The 14,551-nt window shown below is 41.5% G+C and overlaps 1 protein-coding gene across 16 annotated transcripts in view; it reads right to left on the bottom strand.

The window, feature by feature from the left end:
• Positions 1–14,551, bottom strand: part of macf1a (microtubule actin crosslinking factor 1a) — a 224,325-nt gene that overhangs the window by 148,993 nt on the left and 60,781 nt on the right. The gene's annotated exons all lie outside the window — the stretch shown is intronic.

The following is a 14,551-nucleotide window of genomic DNA, read 5'->3' as shown; positions in this document are numbered from 1 at the left end:
AAAAAAAGGAGTCCTGTGAGTGCACGGGATAAAGAGGGTGAGATAAGGACAGATAAAAGGATCAAAGTCCAACAGGAACAAAAACATGAGATAAATGGCACACTGACTGAAGACAACTGAAAGTGAAAGAATGAGGAAAAATAAAAACATGTTAGAGGACAGGAGCTCAGGGAAGTGAGTAACCAACAATTTCCAATGTGGCTCTTTTGGATCACTTCCAGGACTTAAAAAAAAACCCTCTTCCTTCCTGGTTTGTTAACAGTGTTTGGTTTCTATCTGGATTAAAGAGACAAGTACCAGAAATTAGCTTGAGAATTTTATTAAAATTAATTTGACGTGGTTATACGGTTTACTGATCGCCATCTTAGTTAAGCATGTTCGGGTGCTAATATTTGCTATCAGTTCTAAACACGAGGTACAGCTGAGGTTGATGGCCATTAACAAAAAGTCAGGATCACCAAAGCCAGCAGTCTTCGTCCTCTGGGGACCATGAATGTCTGTTCACAATGTCACAGCAGTTTATCCAAAAGTTGTTAAGATATTCACTTTACTTCGGTCTGATCGCTTTGTCTCAAATTCTGTGACTTTTCCCGTCTGAGGAGCGCTGCTGAGGCCAAAGAACCTCAAACACTGGGCTGTTAGCGACTTACTACACATGTACAGAGCAGAGAATGAATGAGAGATGGTCGCGAGGGTGAGGAGGAGGTGTGTTTGCGAGAGCGGGGGAGAAAGAGCAAGACATCTATAGGGCCGTGAGAGAGAGATGAAGACGAGGAAGAAGAAAAACACTTAGACGATGAGGTCAGTGGATGGGAAAGGACGAGGCAGAGGGAGAAAAGACAAAAAGTGAGGGAATGAAAGGGGCAGGGGCAAAGAATGTGAAGAGTGTACACAAATACAGGGGACCCGAACACATAACCACGGTAACCGGGCCCTTAATTTTAACCCCAGCTGTTCTCGTTGCCATGGACACCTCTCAATTAGGACCCTCCCTCCACCCCTCAAACACACCATCCCGTCCTCTGGCCTTTCATTGAGGGCACTTGACCCCGGCTCCTGAAGAAGCTGTAATTATCGGGTTGTCAGAGGCGTCCGCGGGCTCCGCGCTGCCATGACGTCCACATTTGCATTCAGTCTGGTAAAAGGTCTCAGCGCTCGAGGCCTCTTTTTATTTAGGGTTTGGGTTTTTTTTTTTTGTCTTTACCTGACATCTCAAGATGACACATGCTCGCTCCAGAGATCCAGTACTGTGTCACCTTTAACCCTTAAACCTCTAATACACACACTGCTTCTATAGTACTTGAAAGCAGTTCTGGAGGCGAGCAACAAATATTAGCAACCTGTCAAAAATGAATGCGCCAGTGTTTTCATAGATTTATGGAGCCTTTTTGTTGTGGTAGATAGATCTGCCATATGAAAACGTGGACACATAAGATGTATACATATTCTGCTGAAGTGATAAGTTAGTCTGTAAACGAAATGGAGAGAATCAATTTTATCTTTTGTGTATTTTACAGGGGCAATACAGATAGAGACAACTAATGCAACATATGTGATATCTGACGATTGATTAATTAGTAATAAGCTATTTATCATGGAAATGTGAGGATTTGCTACATTTGTCTGTTTCTGTAAACAGAAAACATTTTGGTTTTGGACTGTTGGTTGGACCAAAACAATTTGAAAAAATGCCTTCTTGGAAATGTCAATGTTTTTTTCTCTATTTTCTAGCATTTAATAGACTAAATAATGAAAAATAATAACAAAAATGATCAGTTGCAACCCTCATATTCAGTCTGTTTTGTCGTCATTGAGTGCAACAACTATCTTGGCTTTTTGAGACATTGAGGAAAGCATAATAAATCTTGAAATGTTTTGTTTGAGTAGTAGTGACACAGTAACGTATTGCCTCTTCACTGGACGCGACTATATCTCCAAATAAATCCCACATTTGTATCAGCAGGTCTGCCTTTGATTCTCTTTGATGTCTTAATGAGTTTGGTGGTAAAACTGTCCTGAGAACAGCTTGTTAAAAGTATCAAGTAGCCTGGATGAACTATAAAAAACTCCCTTTCACTTTTGTTTTATGGGTCTAAAGACTTGTGTAAGACTTGTTACGTGTACTGTAATTGTGTGTGTGTTGTACACAGGCCAGTGTGAGTTTGCGTGTGGATTTCAGGCTGTTTTGCAGTCCCTGGAGCTGTCAGTGAGTCAGTTAAGGCTTATGTGTGTGAGAGTGTGTAACAGAGAGACAGTGGACTATTGTGTGTGTGTATGTGTATGTGTATGTGTATGTGTGTGTGTGTGTGTGCGTGAGCGTGAATCTCCGCGACGAAAAGGCAGAGGAAGAGACCACCTAGACTGACCATTAAACAAGAGGACAAGAGGAGAGGGGAGGAGTGACCGTACATCAGAGACAGGCAGAAGCTTCTCTTTCCCTCTCACTAATGGCCCTGTGTCGCTTTTCTGCCTCTCTGCAAAGACCTCTTCATCATGTTCACACTCCATAATCACACACACAGACACAGACACACACACACACACAGACACACACACAGCAGCTTCTTCCACTATGTGGCGGAGCGAAAAATGAATGAGTGTATCTTGCTTAAGGCCGAAGGCAGCAGGGATGTAAATTGTGCCCGACAGGCACAACAACTTGGAAAGTGATCAATGGCAGCGTTAATTGCTCCACATTGCACAGGTTCATTAGAGAGTCAGGTATAAGACTTAGTCTTGTGACATAAAGGGACAGTAATCCTTTTTTAATGAGCTCATAGGGAGATGAGTTAAAGGCCGGCATTTGGACATTTTGTGGAAAAGTGGGCTTTGGTAAATGGCTACGTAAGAGACAGGAGCTGGTGGAGAGAGGGGATGAGGAGAGGTTGAGGAGAGGAGAGGAGAGGAGAGAACAGGACAGAGACTATTGTGGAAAAAGAAGGTTAGAATGTTTTGACATCAGAAAACCCTCACCCCAAAGAGATACAGTAGATTTCAAAAGAGTGAAAAACTTTTGTCCATCATTTCGGTCAGAACAATTGGCTATATTGTATGAAACATGCTCTATCGGAGAGATTGAAATCAAACTAACTACAACAACTTTTATCATTAATAAAAGTATTTTTTAAGTAAGTAAAAAACTGATTTCAGCTTCTCAAACATGAATATCGTGGGTTATCGGTTTCTTTTTTGGTCTTTTACAATGGTTTACTGAATATCTTTGTTTTTTGTACTGAGTCGGACAAAACTTTGAATAAAACAGGAATTTCCTTTATGAGAACGAGGGTAACACTTTTAATAGCAGCTGAATGTTCATTGTTGTTCACACTGAGTATTTTTGTTTGCCTCCCTCGATCCCACAGAGGAGTTTTGAGTTGAGATAAGGACTCATTCATTGTAAGCTGAACTGTGGGTTTTGTATTGAGCACTGACTGCAATACACTGTGGTGGACTTTGAATTTATGTGTTTTGTCTTTGTGTAATTACTCTCACTGCCAGAGGGGGAGACAAAACTCCCACACTGCAGGTTTAATATACAGTAATGTGTGTGCACAGCATTGACTTAGCTGCTAAGATTTCAGTAAGGTGACAGAGGAGAGAGAGAAAGATTAAATATAAGAGAGGAGAGGAAAGGAGAGTGTTGACAGACATTATCGATGGTCTGAGGGATGTTCTATCTGTATTTACTGTTGGTGTTCATATTGACTGTTGGCTTGGCCCTCTGGGCTTCAATAACAACTGGTGGACAGAAGGCCTTCAATACACACAGACAAGACCTTTTAAAAACTAACAGAGATCGAAGCATGACGAGGCTGGGTGGAAAAAGTCAGTCCAGGTCAGTCTGTCACGATCACTGAACAAAAATCTAATATGTCTGGTTGAAATAGTGGGAAACACACAGGTGGTGCAGAGAGAAAAGAGTGATTGATGAAGCTGAAATGGCAAAAAATGGGAAGGTAATTTAAAATAGATCATATCCACATGCACAGTCATTACTCCATTACCTATATCCACACACGCAGCCACAAACAAAGCCTTGCTCCATACCCCCACCCTATATACACAGCCTGTGTAAACTCTGTTAAGATTATCTGAGACACGCACAGGATGAAGAGAAATCCTGTGTCCCATTTCCAGTGCTGATGCCTCCATTACAGCATCACAGCATGTTTCTCTAACTTCTAAGCTCTAAAAATAAATCCAAGTAAAACCTTTTTCTATCTTGGAAATAAACCCGAGGGCCAAAGAAAAGCAGGCAGAAATGGTTTCAATTCTTCCAGGCAACAAAAAAAAAAAGACCATCACGAGATAAAGTTAAGTCATTTTTTTCTTCCCTGCTCACACGCAAATATCTTCTCTCCACCTTCTCTAGCATCACTCAACCGACTGTGTATAGTGTGGACTTCAGAGCAGCCGGCTCACACTGAGATATCACTACATTTCCCACGCTGCTCACTGTCTCCAGGAAGCAGAGCGCCTCGAGGTGGAGCCTGCAGGGCGTGATTGGGTCTGGGGACAACAGGAAGTAAACAGGACGCAGCTCCTTCCCACGAGGACAGCAGGAGAACACACAATACCAGAGGAGTTCTGAGCCTGTTTGTGGCTGATGGGTACACGTTTGCACACAATGGGATTCAGAACATCTAAATTAATCTATGAATAATTCATGACATCAAAAGTATTCGAGTTATATGTTGGTTTTTTTTCTCCCAAGAATTGTCAGACTAATACCTACATTATGTCTTATGGGCTTCTTTAATTACAGTACTTGAATATATAGTATTAATTAAACAGAATCTTAATGCGTTAGTTTCATATTTTAAACCAAACAACCAATTTTCTTTTATTAAAAAAACCTCTTTGAGACATCTGCGTACCCTGACAGACTTTTAAGGATAGAATAATTGAAACTAAATTGTATGAGATTTTAAAATGTCTCAGTCTGCTGGATGTGTCCCTACAATTAAGTTTCTTGTTCTGACAACTGAGTTGGCAGATGAGCTGAGTAATAGCCTACTTCCCCCTCAGGGCCCCCAAGACAAGGAGACCAAGTGTATTCAAATGTTTTTGTTTTATAAGCTTTTACAAGCTATAAATAGTCTACTGTCTGAATCTAGCAACCTCAAGTCAAAAATCTTGTTGAAAACATATAATTCCCATGCTCCGGGAGCAGAAAAATGAAGGATATCTGTGTACTTTTGAGTTGTTTTCTTTGTTGGGAAACGTCCATTTAAAATAACTGCTTATCACGGGCAGAAGACGGTTATTATTTAATTTAATGGTAGTCAAAACATTTTTGGCCCTGAGACCTCCATCACTTGGGTACAGGATCTGAACTCTGATTCAAGTCAACTAAAAATAAACATTCATCTATTCCGCCCCTCGTTTCCAATTCCACAAGTCATAAATCATTAACACGACAAACTGTTTTGACAAGCAAAAGTGAGTCTTATCAAGCAGTTCACTGACTGACGGCCTGATTCTCCACAGAAGAAGCTGGCTTGTTCCAGTCACGTGTTCTTAATGCAGAGATGTTGAATTCCCTATTTCTCTACAGCTGCATTATATCATAATCACTTACATGTGGATGTAGATGCAGACCCACCCGCTTGCACTCACAAACTCAGGTAAAAACCAAGTGGATGTTGGATAAATGTTGAGCCATAATGACATTTGCATGCCGATGTGAGAGCCTGGATAACAGATAAGCTGGATAATAGATAAGTGGTCAGTATTGGCCACAAACCATGTAGTAATGATTAAGGCTGATAAAGCAATGGTATTCAGGACCGGTAAATGGAGAATGACCTGCAGTGAACAAGGACAAAGGACCTATCGCTGCAGAGAGCCGAGCCAAATCAATTTAAGTCATCCTCCATTTGTTCTGGGAAACCAAATGGTGAATAAAAAAGTATGTAAACAAAATTTCTGAGCACAAGAGACCTAAGGAACATTGCTGACCCTAGCAAAGTTTCCCAAAAGCAGTAAAGGAAGAGGAATTTAATGACCAGCTCCACAAGACAATTTGGCAGCAGACAACCTAAAAACCTTATTAACTCCAGGTTAGCGAGATAATGAACCTTCCACCCTTAATTGGTGCCGAGATCATTTCCATTCCCCCGGTGGAACAAGGTGGACCTCAAACTAGAATATTTTTGATACCAAGGTCGGCCCCAAAAAAATGACAAATTGTGAAACACAGTGACGGCAGCACGGAAAGAAAACAACCTGAAACTCACAAGTTCCACAATGAACTGTGCAGAAGTGCTGTGACATTTTGAATCGTTTCTCTGTTGCACCTTGACCTTTACATTCTCTATCATGGCTCTGCTCAGGGGGATTTCAAGCCTGGAATGAGCAGCAGGTTAAAGTAGGGGGTGTTGATGGAGGCCTGGTAAACTGAAGTACATTGTTCTCTCCCATCAGGTCTCCACTGTGGAAAAAAAACACCATAATCAAGTGGATTATTTAGATGAAAAGGAAAAAAAAAAAAAAATAAAATCATGATACTGTATGTAATGAGTTTAAAATGGGTGTATGGTGAGTGACGGGGAGAGAACTTGCCAATCCAGTTTTTGTTTTTGTGTTAAATTAGAAAGTCAGGGATAAGACTGAAACTCTCGTCTTGCCTTACCTCTGGCGTCCGCTTAGCTTAGCTTAGCACGAAGACTGGAAATGGGTATATGATATTGGAGGTAACAAAATCTGCCTGCTAGCACCTCTAAAGTTCAGTTATTAACACGTTTTTATCTTGTTTGTTTCATTTGTACATGAAACAAAGTCTAAAAATGATCATTTTATGTATGCCCCCTGTTTCCAGTCTTTATGCTAAGCTAAGCTAACCATCACCCGGCTGTAGGTTCATATCTTTTTTGTTACGAGGGACGCACATGGGAATGAACAATGCGATTATCAAACAGGTAACAACCATTTCAAAGCACAACGCTGCTGTGCTACTTCATCCTTCACTCCTCCTTTACTTCCCTCCAATTATTCCCACTGCTCCTCCTCTCCTTTTCACCGCCTTGTTCCCTCGCCTACACCCTATAGTCAGTGTCACACACACACACACACACACACACACACACACACACACACACACACACACACACACACACACACACACACACACACACACACACACACACACACACACACACACACACACACACACACACACACACACACACTAATTACATGCACAAACTGTACTCTATCCTGTCTGATTATAGCCCTGTCAGTGCAGGGAAAGGGTTTGCGGTAAGAGAGTCAAAGCTATACGGACACAGCATGTAAGTATTGGGGAGAGAGGTGCCGATAAAGTGTGAACAAAATGTCCAACTGCCACATGCAATAAAACACTCTTAACATCTCCTGACAAACTTAAAAGATGTTAATTGGTCAATAATCATGTCAATAAATCCATCCCACGGAGGGCGCTACAGCCCTACCAGCAGCATTCGGGGGCTTTGAGGGGCAGTTAACGTTCGCTGGTGTCACACAAATGTACTCGCATAGGCTTAGACGCGTGACAGTAAACACTTTAGGCGGGGTGGCGACCAACTGGAGTGATGCTGATAAACACGAGACTATGCTTATCATACTCAACACATCTGGGTGACTGCTACTGGAAACGTGTGAGTGTGTGTGAGTGTGTGTGAGTGTGTGTTTGTGACACTGGGCAGCAGGGTGACCCAGAATGTAGAGACATCAACAACAAAACAGTAAAAAACACAATGAGGTGAACCTCCACGTTGATAAGGATCCAACCCGCTGTGTTTCAGACAGCCTTAAGAGGCTTGGTAGCTGATCACGCCGCTTTAGTCTGTCCACCAAAACCTCTTCTTCACACACTGACACAGGAAACTCACACATCTCCTTCATCTATCTTCCTAAAATAACTTTACTCAGCCTCTATAAAAACTGTCTTACACAAGATATTATTAGCACAAGTGGCTTCATCCATTCAGACAGGTTTCTCCATTTCTCATTCAGGTCACATCGACTGGAAGATGACAGACAGCATATCAAGTCCACAATATTCTACATATGAATCTACATATTATTGGATGACTGGATATATTATTGATATATGATGGATATATTATTGATATACGATGATGACTTCTTCAGTATTAACACATAAAAATGGGCAGTTGTGCTTTAGTGTCACAATAGTTCTGCCTCATCTCCCCCGTGTGATTAATAAATCTCTCACAGTTTTTCATGATAACATCAGACATAATGCATATGACCTTAAACATGGTGATAACACATAATGTTCAACATGTTGGAAACACTGAGATTGACTCTATTTGTAGAGAGGATGTGACATAAAAAGAGTCTTGTCTTACTATTGCACCTTCATTTATCTGGGTTACTCCCACTGAGACTATGTTGTAATGTTGTAGTAAAAGGACTGCTAGAGAGGTGAAGGTCACATGCATATTACATGTAAGATGAAGAAGAGTTTTATTTTCAGCTCTCTCATATCTCCTGAAATGCATTTATAGCTTTAGTCTACAGGTTTTATTTGCTCCTGTGTTGTCAGGGTTTAACCTGAGAGGACTACTATAGTAACCCCTCAGACTAATTCTGGCACCCAAGCCGGTCTCATATTAACGTGGAAGCAAACAGCATGCAGACGTTTATGTAACCTGATTAACAGGCTTTGAAGTTCAGACGGGCAACTTGTCTGCTCGTGACACATAACAATGTAAAGCTACTATTGGTTTGTTGTTTCAGCACCAGTCAGAACAAATTACCTGTAAGAATAACGGCGTTTTGGTACGGGCGGGTCTGGATTAAAACACTCTGATTTCTCTCCAAGCACTTTGTTGTCATATATTAATCTGAGTGAAAGGACTTTAGAGCTCATAGCTTCTTACATTTGGATAATTCAGACACTACATGTACTACTACAGGTTTTGTGAACTCAATTTTAAAACATTAAGCACACACAGAGTCAAATGCGCAGCCCAATTACGTAATCATTAATAAAAAGAACAACAGTGAAGATACCACAAACACTAAAATCCCAGAATGATGGCTTCTTAACTAATGGTTTTAAAGTGCTGAGTCAGACGTATGAGGAGTTTATTTTGGGAAATTTTGGAACCTTTATCGAGGTATTGTGGTTTCACCTCCAGAGTCTGGTAAAGCCATTGGCAGTAACTGGAGCATTAAAGTCAAGATCATTTTTTCCTGCATAAATTATTTAAGATAAAATATGCTACGCAGCCAACAGAATATCTACACAAACCACAGAGTTCTTTCAGATGGTGAAAGCTTTCAGATTTGAGTGTTTTGTGACCATTAAGGGTGTTGTGGTTTTACACTGGATTCAGATGCAGACGCTGTTACTGACAGGGAGCTCAGAAAATGGAAACTGGACAGACCAACAGTGACTGTTCTGACAGCTAATTTATGAGGATGTTCGTAATGGCTTCCCTCAAGCCTTGGATGAAACCCGCAGCCGATCCGAGGTTAATGCAACCGGCCTCAGAGCGAGGTGGAGGACGAGGTGAAGAGAGTTGCTTGATGTGTCAGTGGGAGGTGTGTGTTTGGCTGTGTGTTTTCCTCGCGCCTGTGTGTAGGAGGACATCAAATTAGAGCTGAAAATGTTGCTTAATTAATTGATTTAACTTATTTATCACACATTTGATGGTTCCAACTTCTCAAATGTGAACATTTGCTGCTTTCTGTTTTATATCAGAATACATTTAATATGTTTGCGTCGTTGACTGTTGGTCAAACCAAAAAAATTTGAATTTGCAATTTAAAGACTTTAAGATGAGAGGCGTATATGTAATGTTTGAAGACGATGTGTGTATACATTCACAAGCTGGAGTGTGCCAATGTGTAATGTTAATGTAAGGGATTGTTGCTTGCAGGGTTAGCATGGTGGATTAAAATGTTTGTGAGGGAGTGGGAGAAGTCAAGGTGAAGTGAAATTAACTGTTCAGACACTCACACAAACACACACTCACACACACACACTGGCTCCATCTACCTGCTGTGCTCTTCTTCTCCAATCATCTCTAAAAGCACTTAGCTCATCAGCCAGCTGCCCCATCCTGCTTTACAGGTGGACCTACCATCCAAACAAGGTAATTTACACACTTTGTACTAACCTGATGTCTGAAATGCCCTCGTCCCCTCCCTAGAAACACACACATGCCCCGGCACCTCCCTCTCATTATGGTAATTTGCACTGCTTGGCACACAGCGTGATTACAGACGTCAGAAAGTACCATTTAGAAAACGTGTTTTCAAACCTCAAGATGTTTTTGCATCAAGGCAAAGAAAAATGCAAATAAGGTATCTATAATCCACACATTCATCCCTCCAATCCAAGTTAATCCAATTCAAAAACAACTTTATACCCATGACTGTGCCGGCAAAACTCATGACAGCAGAGACAACAATGGAGCTAATGTTAGGTTTACAACAAAGTCAAAAACCACTCATATGACTGGATTATTATAAACTGGACCACACATGGTAGCATACTGTTTTTACCATTTTCACTGTCTGGGAGTGGTCTGTGTGAGCTCCTGAGGTAAAGGTCTCCTGTATGTGACAGGTAGCTGAGGGTCGGGTCCACTACCACCTGCACCACATGGCAGACAGTGCAGCTTGGACTCAGATACCCTCTTCTTATCACAGACAGCATTTTGGTCATCTGAGCCACATGGCTGCCCCGAATTACAACCTCAGGAGGAAAAATTGCTTGTACGTTTTTGGTTAACATGAATCAGGCTATGTTTGACATTTACCAAAATAGCAACATGAGAGGAAGAAAAAATTAATCACGGTAGAGAAGGGCACCAACACTGCCAAGGTTACGGCCTCAACCTTTGTACTACGGTCCTCAGAGTGTCAGGTGCCTCTAAAAATATGTTCAAACTGGAATATAAGTTTATGTCAAAGTGTGAGTAAATGAAGGCAGAATGATTCAAGGCTGGGTGTTGTCACAGTGGCTATAAGCAGTAAGGGGAACTCTGAGTTGCATTGGAAACATGTAAATAATGAGCAAATATACACCTCCTAGTTGGATGACTCACTGTCACAAACACACTCCATGTTCTCCATTCATGAAGTCAAAGAATAGAACAGAGACACCCGTGACACAATAGAGGTAGTTACTAGCTGAACATGAATGAAATGATTGTGGTTTAGGAATAATAGCGGTTTGTTTGACTAATTGATTGATTGTTAAGGTTGGGTTAGACAATGTTCCAAGAGTCCAAAACAAAACCATATTCAATTTGCAATGTTATGAAGCTGAAAGAAAAGCCTCATATTTGAAAAGCTGCAACATTGAATTTCTAGCATTTTCTGCCTTTAAAGGATTAATCTATAACATAAAAGTAGTTTGACTAACTTTCTGGTCATTGCCCTGGCAGTTAATAAGCACTATTTTAAATGTTAAGTGACAATAAAAGGCTGAAAACAAAGACATTTGTATCTCATAGTAGAGCGCTTTCATAGTCAAGTACGAGTCCTTGGTTCGTGAACTCTAAAACAACCCTGCTGTTAGCACTGGGGGCATTGACACAGATCTGGTCTGACACAGAAACACAAAGGTACACAGAAAACTCTGAGCGAAATGAGAATGTAAAGCAGTGAGGCGGGGCACATGCAGACAAACATGCCTGGCATAAATCCATCCTGAGAGGTTGCAGCGTGTCATGTGACTACAGTGACCAGGTAGAGAGGCAGAGAGAGTGAATACCGTAAGAGAGATAAGAATAGAAGCTGTCAGCTTCACCGCCTTAAACAAATTGTGACCAAACTCCTCGGACAGCCACGGCCTCAAACCCGCTCACACGCGTTCCCTTTCTTTGTCACGCGGCTATTCGTCGGACCATTAGTCTCCTGTGGCAGGTGACGGCAGATAAACACAATCTCAAACAATGGACGGCGCAGAGGAGTACACTTGTTATTTCATTTCAATAGGTAAAACATGTTCCAGGGTCCCTCACTGAGGTTAAGGGGACAGAAGAGGAGATGTGAGTGGATGCAGATGGCAGAGGGGCTGCAGCCCCACGGGTGGTCAGACAGAAAGAGCCTGTGGGCTTAACACCAGAAGGCAAACAACAGAGCAATATTAGACTCATTGGTACTTTTTAAAGTGTATTCTGTATTCCTGTGATCAAAAACTACACCTACTGGAAGATAGAAACCTCATTAGTCCAATTTGACAACTCAACCACACTTAGCTTAGTTGTGGGTAAATAAGTTAAAGTTGGATTTGAGCTTCCGCTATATGCCTATGTAAAAATGGCTTAAGCTCATGCCGTCCAGTGTTTGATAGACGAATAACCCTCGTGATGATTACATTTCCCCACTGGCTTTAAAAGTGGTTAAGAAGTTTAACCTCCATTGTAATTGAAGGGGTTAAAGAAGATTGTAGGTGATTCTAACCCAGCCTGACATCTTGCTGCAAGGCCTCAGACGGAGCAGCTGTTGGAGGGGGGGGGGGGGTGGGTGGGGTTACTTGCCACATAATATCACCAAACCACAAGTAGCAGCAGGTGTGGCCATGGCCATAGTAACACTGCTAGACAAAAGACGAAGGGGGGCAGCGTTTTAAATTTGAATATAGCCTTGACAGTGGGACAACTGTAGAGAGGTTTCATTTGCGCTAAATGAAGGAGAGAAAAGGTTTTGGAGAAGAGCAGACAAAAGGTTTGATGTCCTTTACATCTATAATAGGGGTGTGTTATGATATAAACGAGGTTGTAGTTTGTGAAGTATAGAACTGATTTACATTATCTTGCCAAATTAAGTCCTCCACCTCAACTCACTGCATGCTAACCAGTGAGTTTCCACTTCCCATTTATGCTAAAACAAAAACACATTTACATATCCAGAAAGGGCAGGCGATGAGCTGACAGTGCTACAAAGGCGAGACCAAAAGATGTAGCCTTAAACAAAGTGTTAATCCATGGTTTGATGAGGGAATCCAACAGAATACAGTTGTAGCAGACAGAGCAGAGATCACAATAAGGAGCCTCCTGCATCACCCCCAACTGAAACACACTCTGTATGAATGTTTAAAACTGTTGCTGAAGACATGGTACGTGCCATAACTGCGAGTGTATGTAAAGACATGCTGCCCATTGAGGACCTACGATAGTGAAAGGCTTGACAGCAGTTGTGAGAAAGTGGAACAAATGGCACGCAGACACAGTTGGCTGTGAAGTGCGATAAGCTCTCAACTTTAATCATGAATGAAACTCTGCCTCTGCTACTGCTTTTACTATTACTATTAGGTAACTGATAGTAACAGCCCTGTGCCGAGATTAAATTACATTCTGTAGAAACTATAAGCGAAATAACGATATATCGCGGTATTGTTACCATCGAACAGTGAGTTTACGCATACAAGCTTTAATCTTCCTTCAATTCCAAAGGTTTTACTCTAGTTTCTGAAGCCACGGAGCCAAAACTCACGCTGGGTCCCGGCTGTGTCAACAGTGACCACAAAAACGACGAGAACGTATAAAACAAATGCTGGTTTTGTTCAGTTTATACAACATGTAAAAAAGATGTAAAACGTTCAAAGTATTAGGAAAATAAATATTTCAAGAAGAACCTGACTCAGGCCCAAAGAAGGTGAGAGAGAGGCTGGTTTATAATACGCTTGGCTAACTGTTGTGATAACAGCTGCTGAAGCGAAGCATCCCTGCCTGCTCCTGTGCGTCACCTGACACTCCAACAAACCATCCTGCTGTTGTCTTTTCTCTTTTGTGCGTTTCTCACACACACACAGACACACACACACACACACACACACACACACACACACACACACACACAGACACACAGACACACACACACACACACAACACACACACACAGGTCTGATTTCTTGCCAGTGTCAACGAGGATCATTGAAGACAAAAAGCAGAGACTGAAAAGTCTGACACGCCACAACCAGCGCTAATATAAACAATTAGCAACATTTCAGCCGTTGAGGCTAATTAAGAACTTGGAGCCACCAGATAAATGTGATGAAAGAGTGTTGACAATGCATTCAGGGTGACAGCAGACAGCAGTGTTAATAGCTAATATGAAAGGAGGCAGCCGTTCGTCCTTCTACTGACCCTCGTCTTATCTGGACGCCATACAGTAGTGGAGTAGGTAAACAGACAGACACACACGAAGCTGACCTTAATGTAAGCCACAGAGAAGTGACGTAAAGGACATGTGACTGTTACACACAGGAGCTGAAAAACAACTTTAAAAGTTGTGAGTGAAGCAATTCCAACTCTACTTCTAAAGCCAACTGAGGGATTTAAACCAACAACTTCCTCAAATCCCTTAAATTTGTAAATCAATTCAACCTCTGATCATTCATTTTTTAATAGATTAGACCACCTGTAGTCACAGCAGCTTTAAAAGAATATATGTATTCCATATCAGCAGAATCTACTTGAAGCCTCATTCAGAATAAAAAGTGAAGATCATTTCAGCACTCCAAAGCTTAGAAAAACATACCATACTATCTCATTGCACAAGTATCCCTGAAGAGCAGGTATGA

This window comes from Dicentrarchus labrax, unplaced genomic scaffold (genome assembly GCF_905237075.1).
Source record: "Dicentrarchus labrax unplaced genomic scaffold, dlabrax2021, whole genome shotgun sequence".
Lineage (NCBI taxonomy): Eukaryota > Metazoa > Chordata > Actinopteri > Moronidae > Dicentrarchus > Dicentrarchus labrax.
This window is presented reverse-complemented; position numbering and strand designations above follow the sequence as displayed.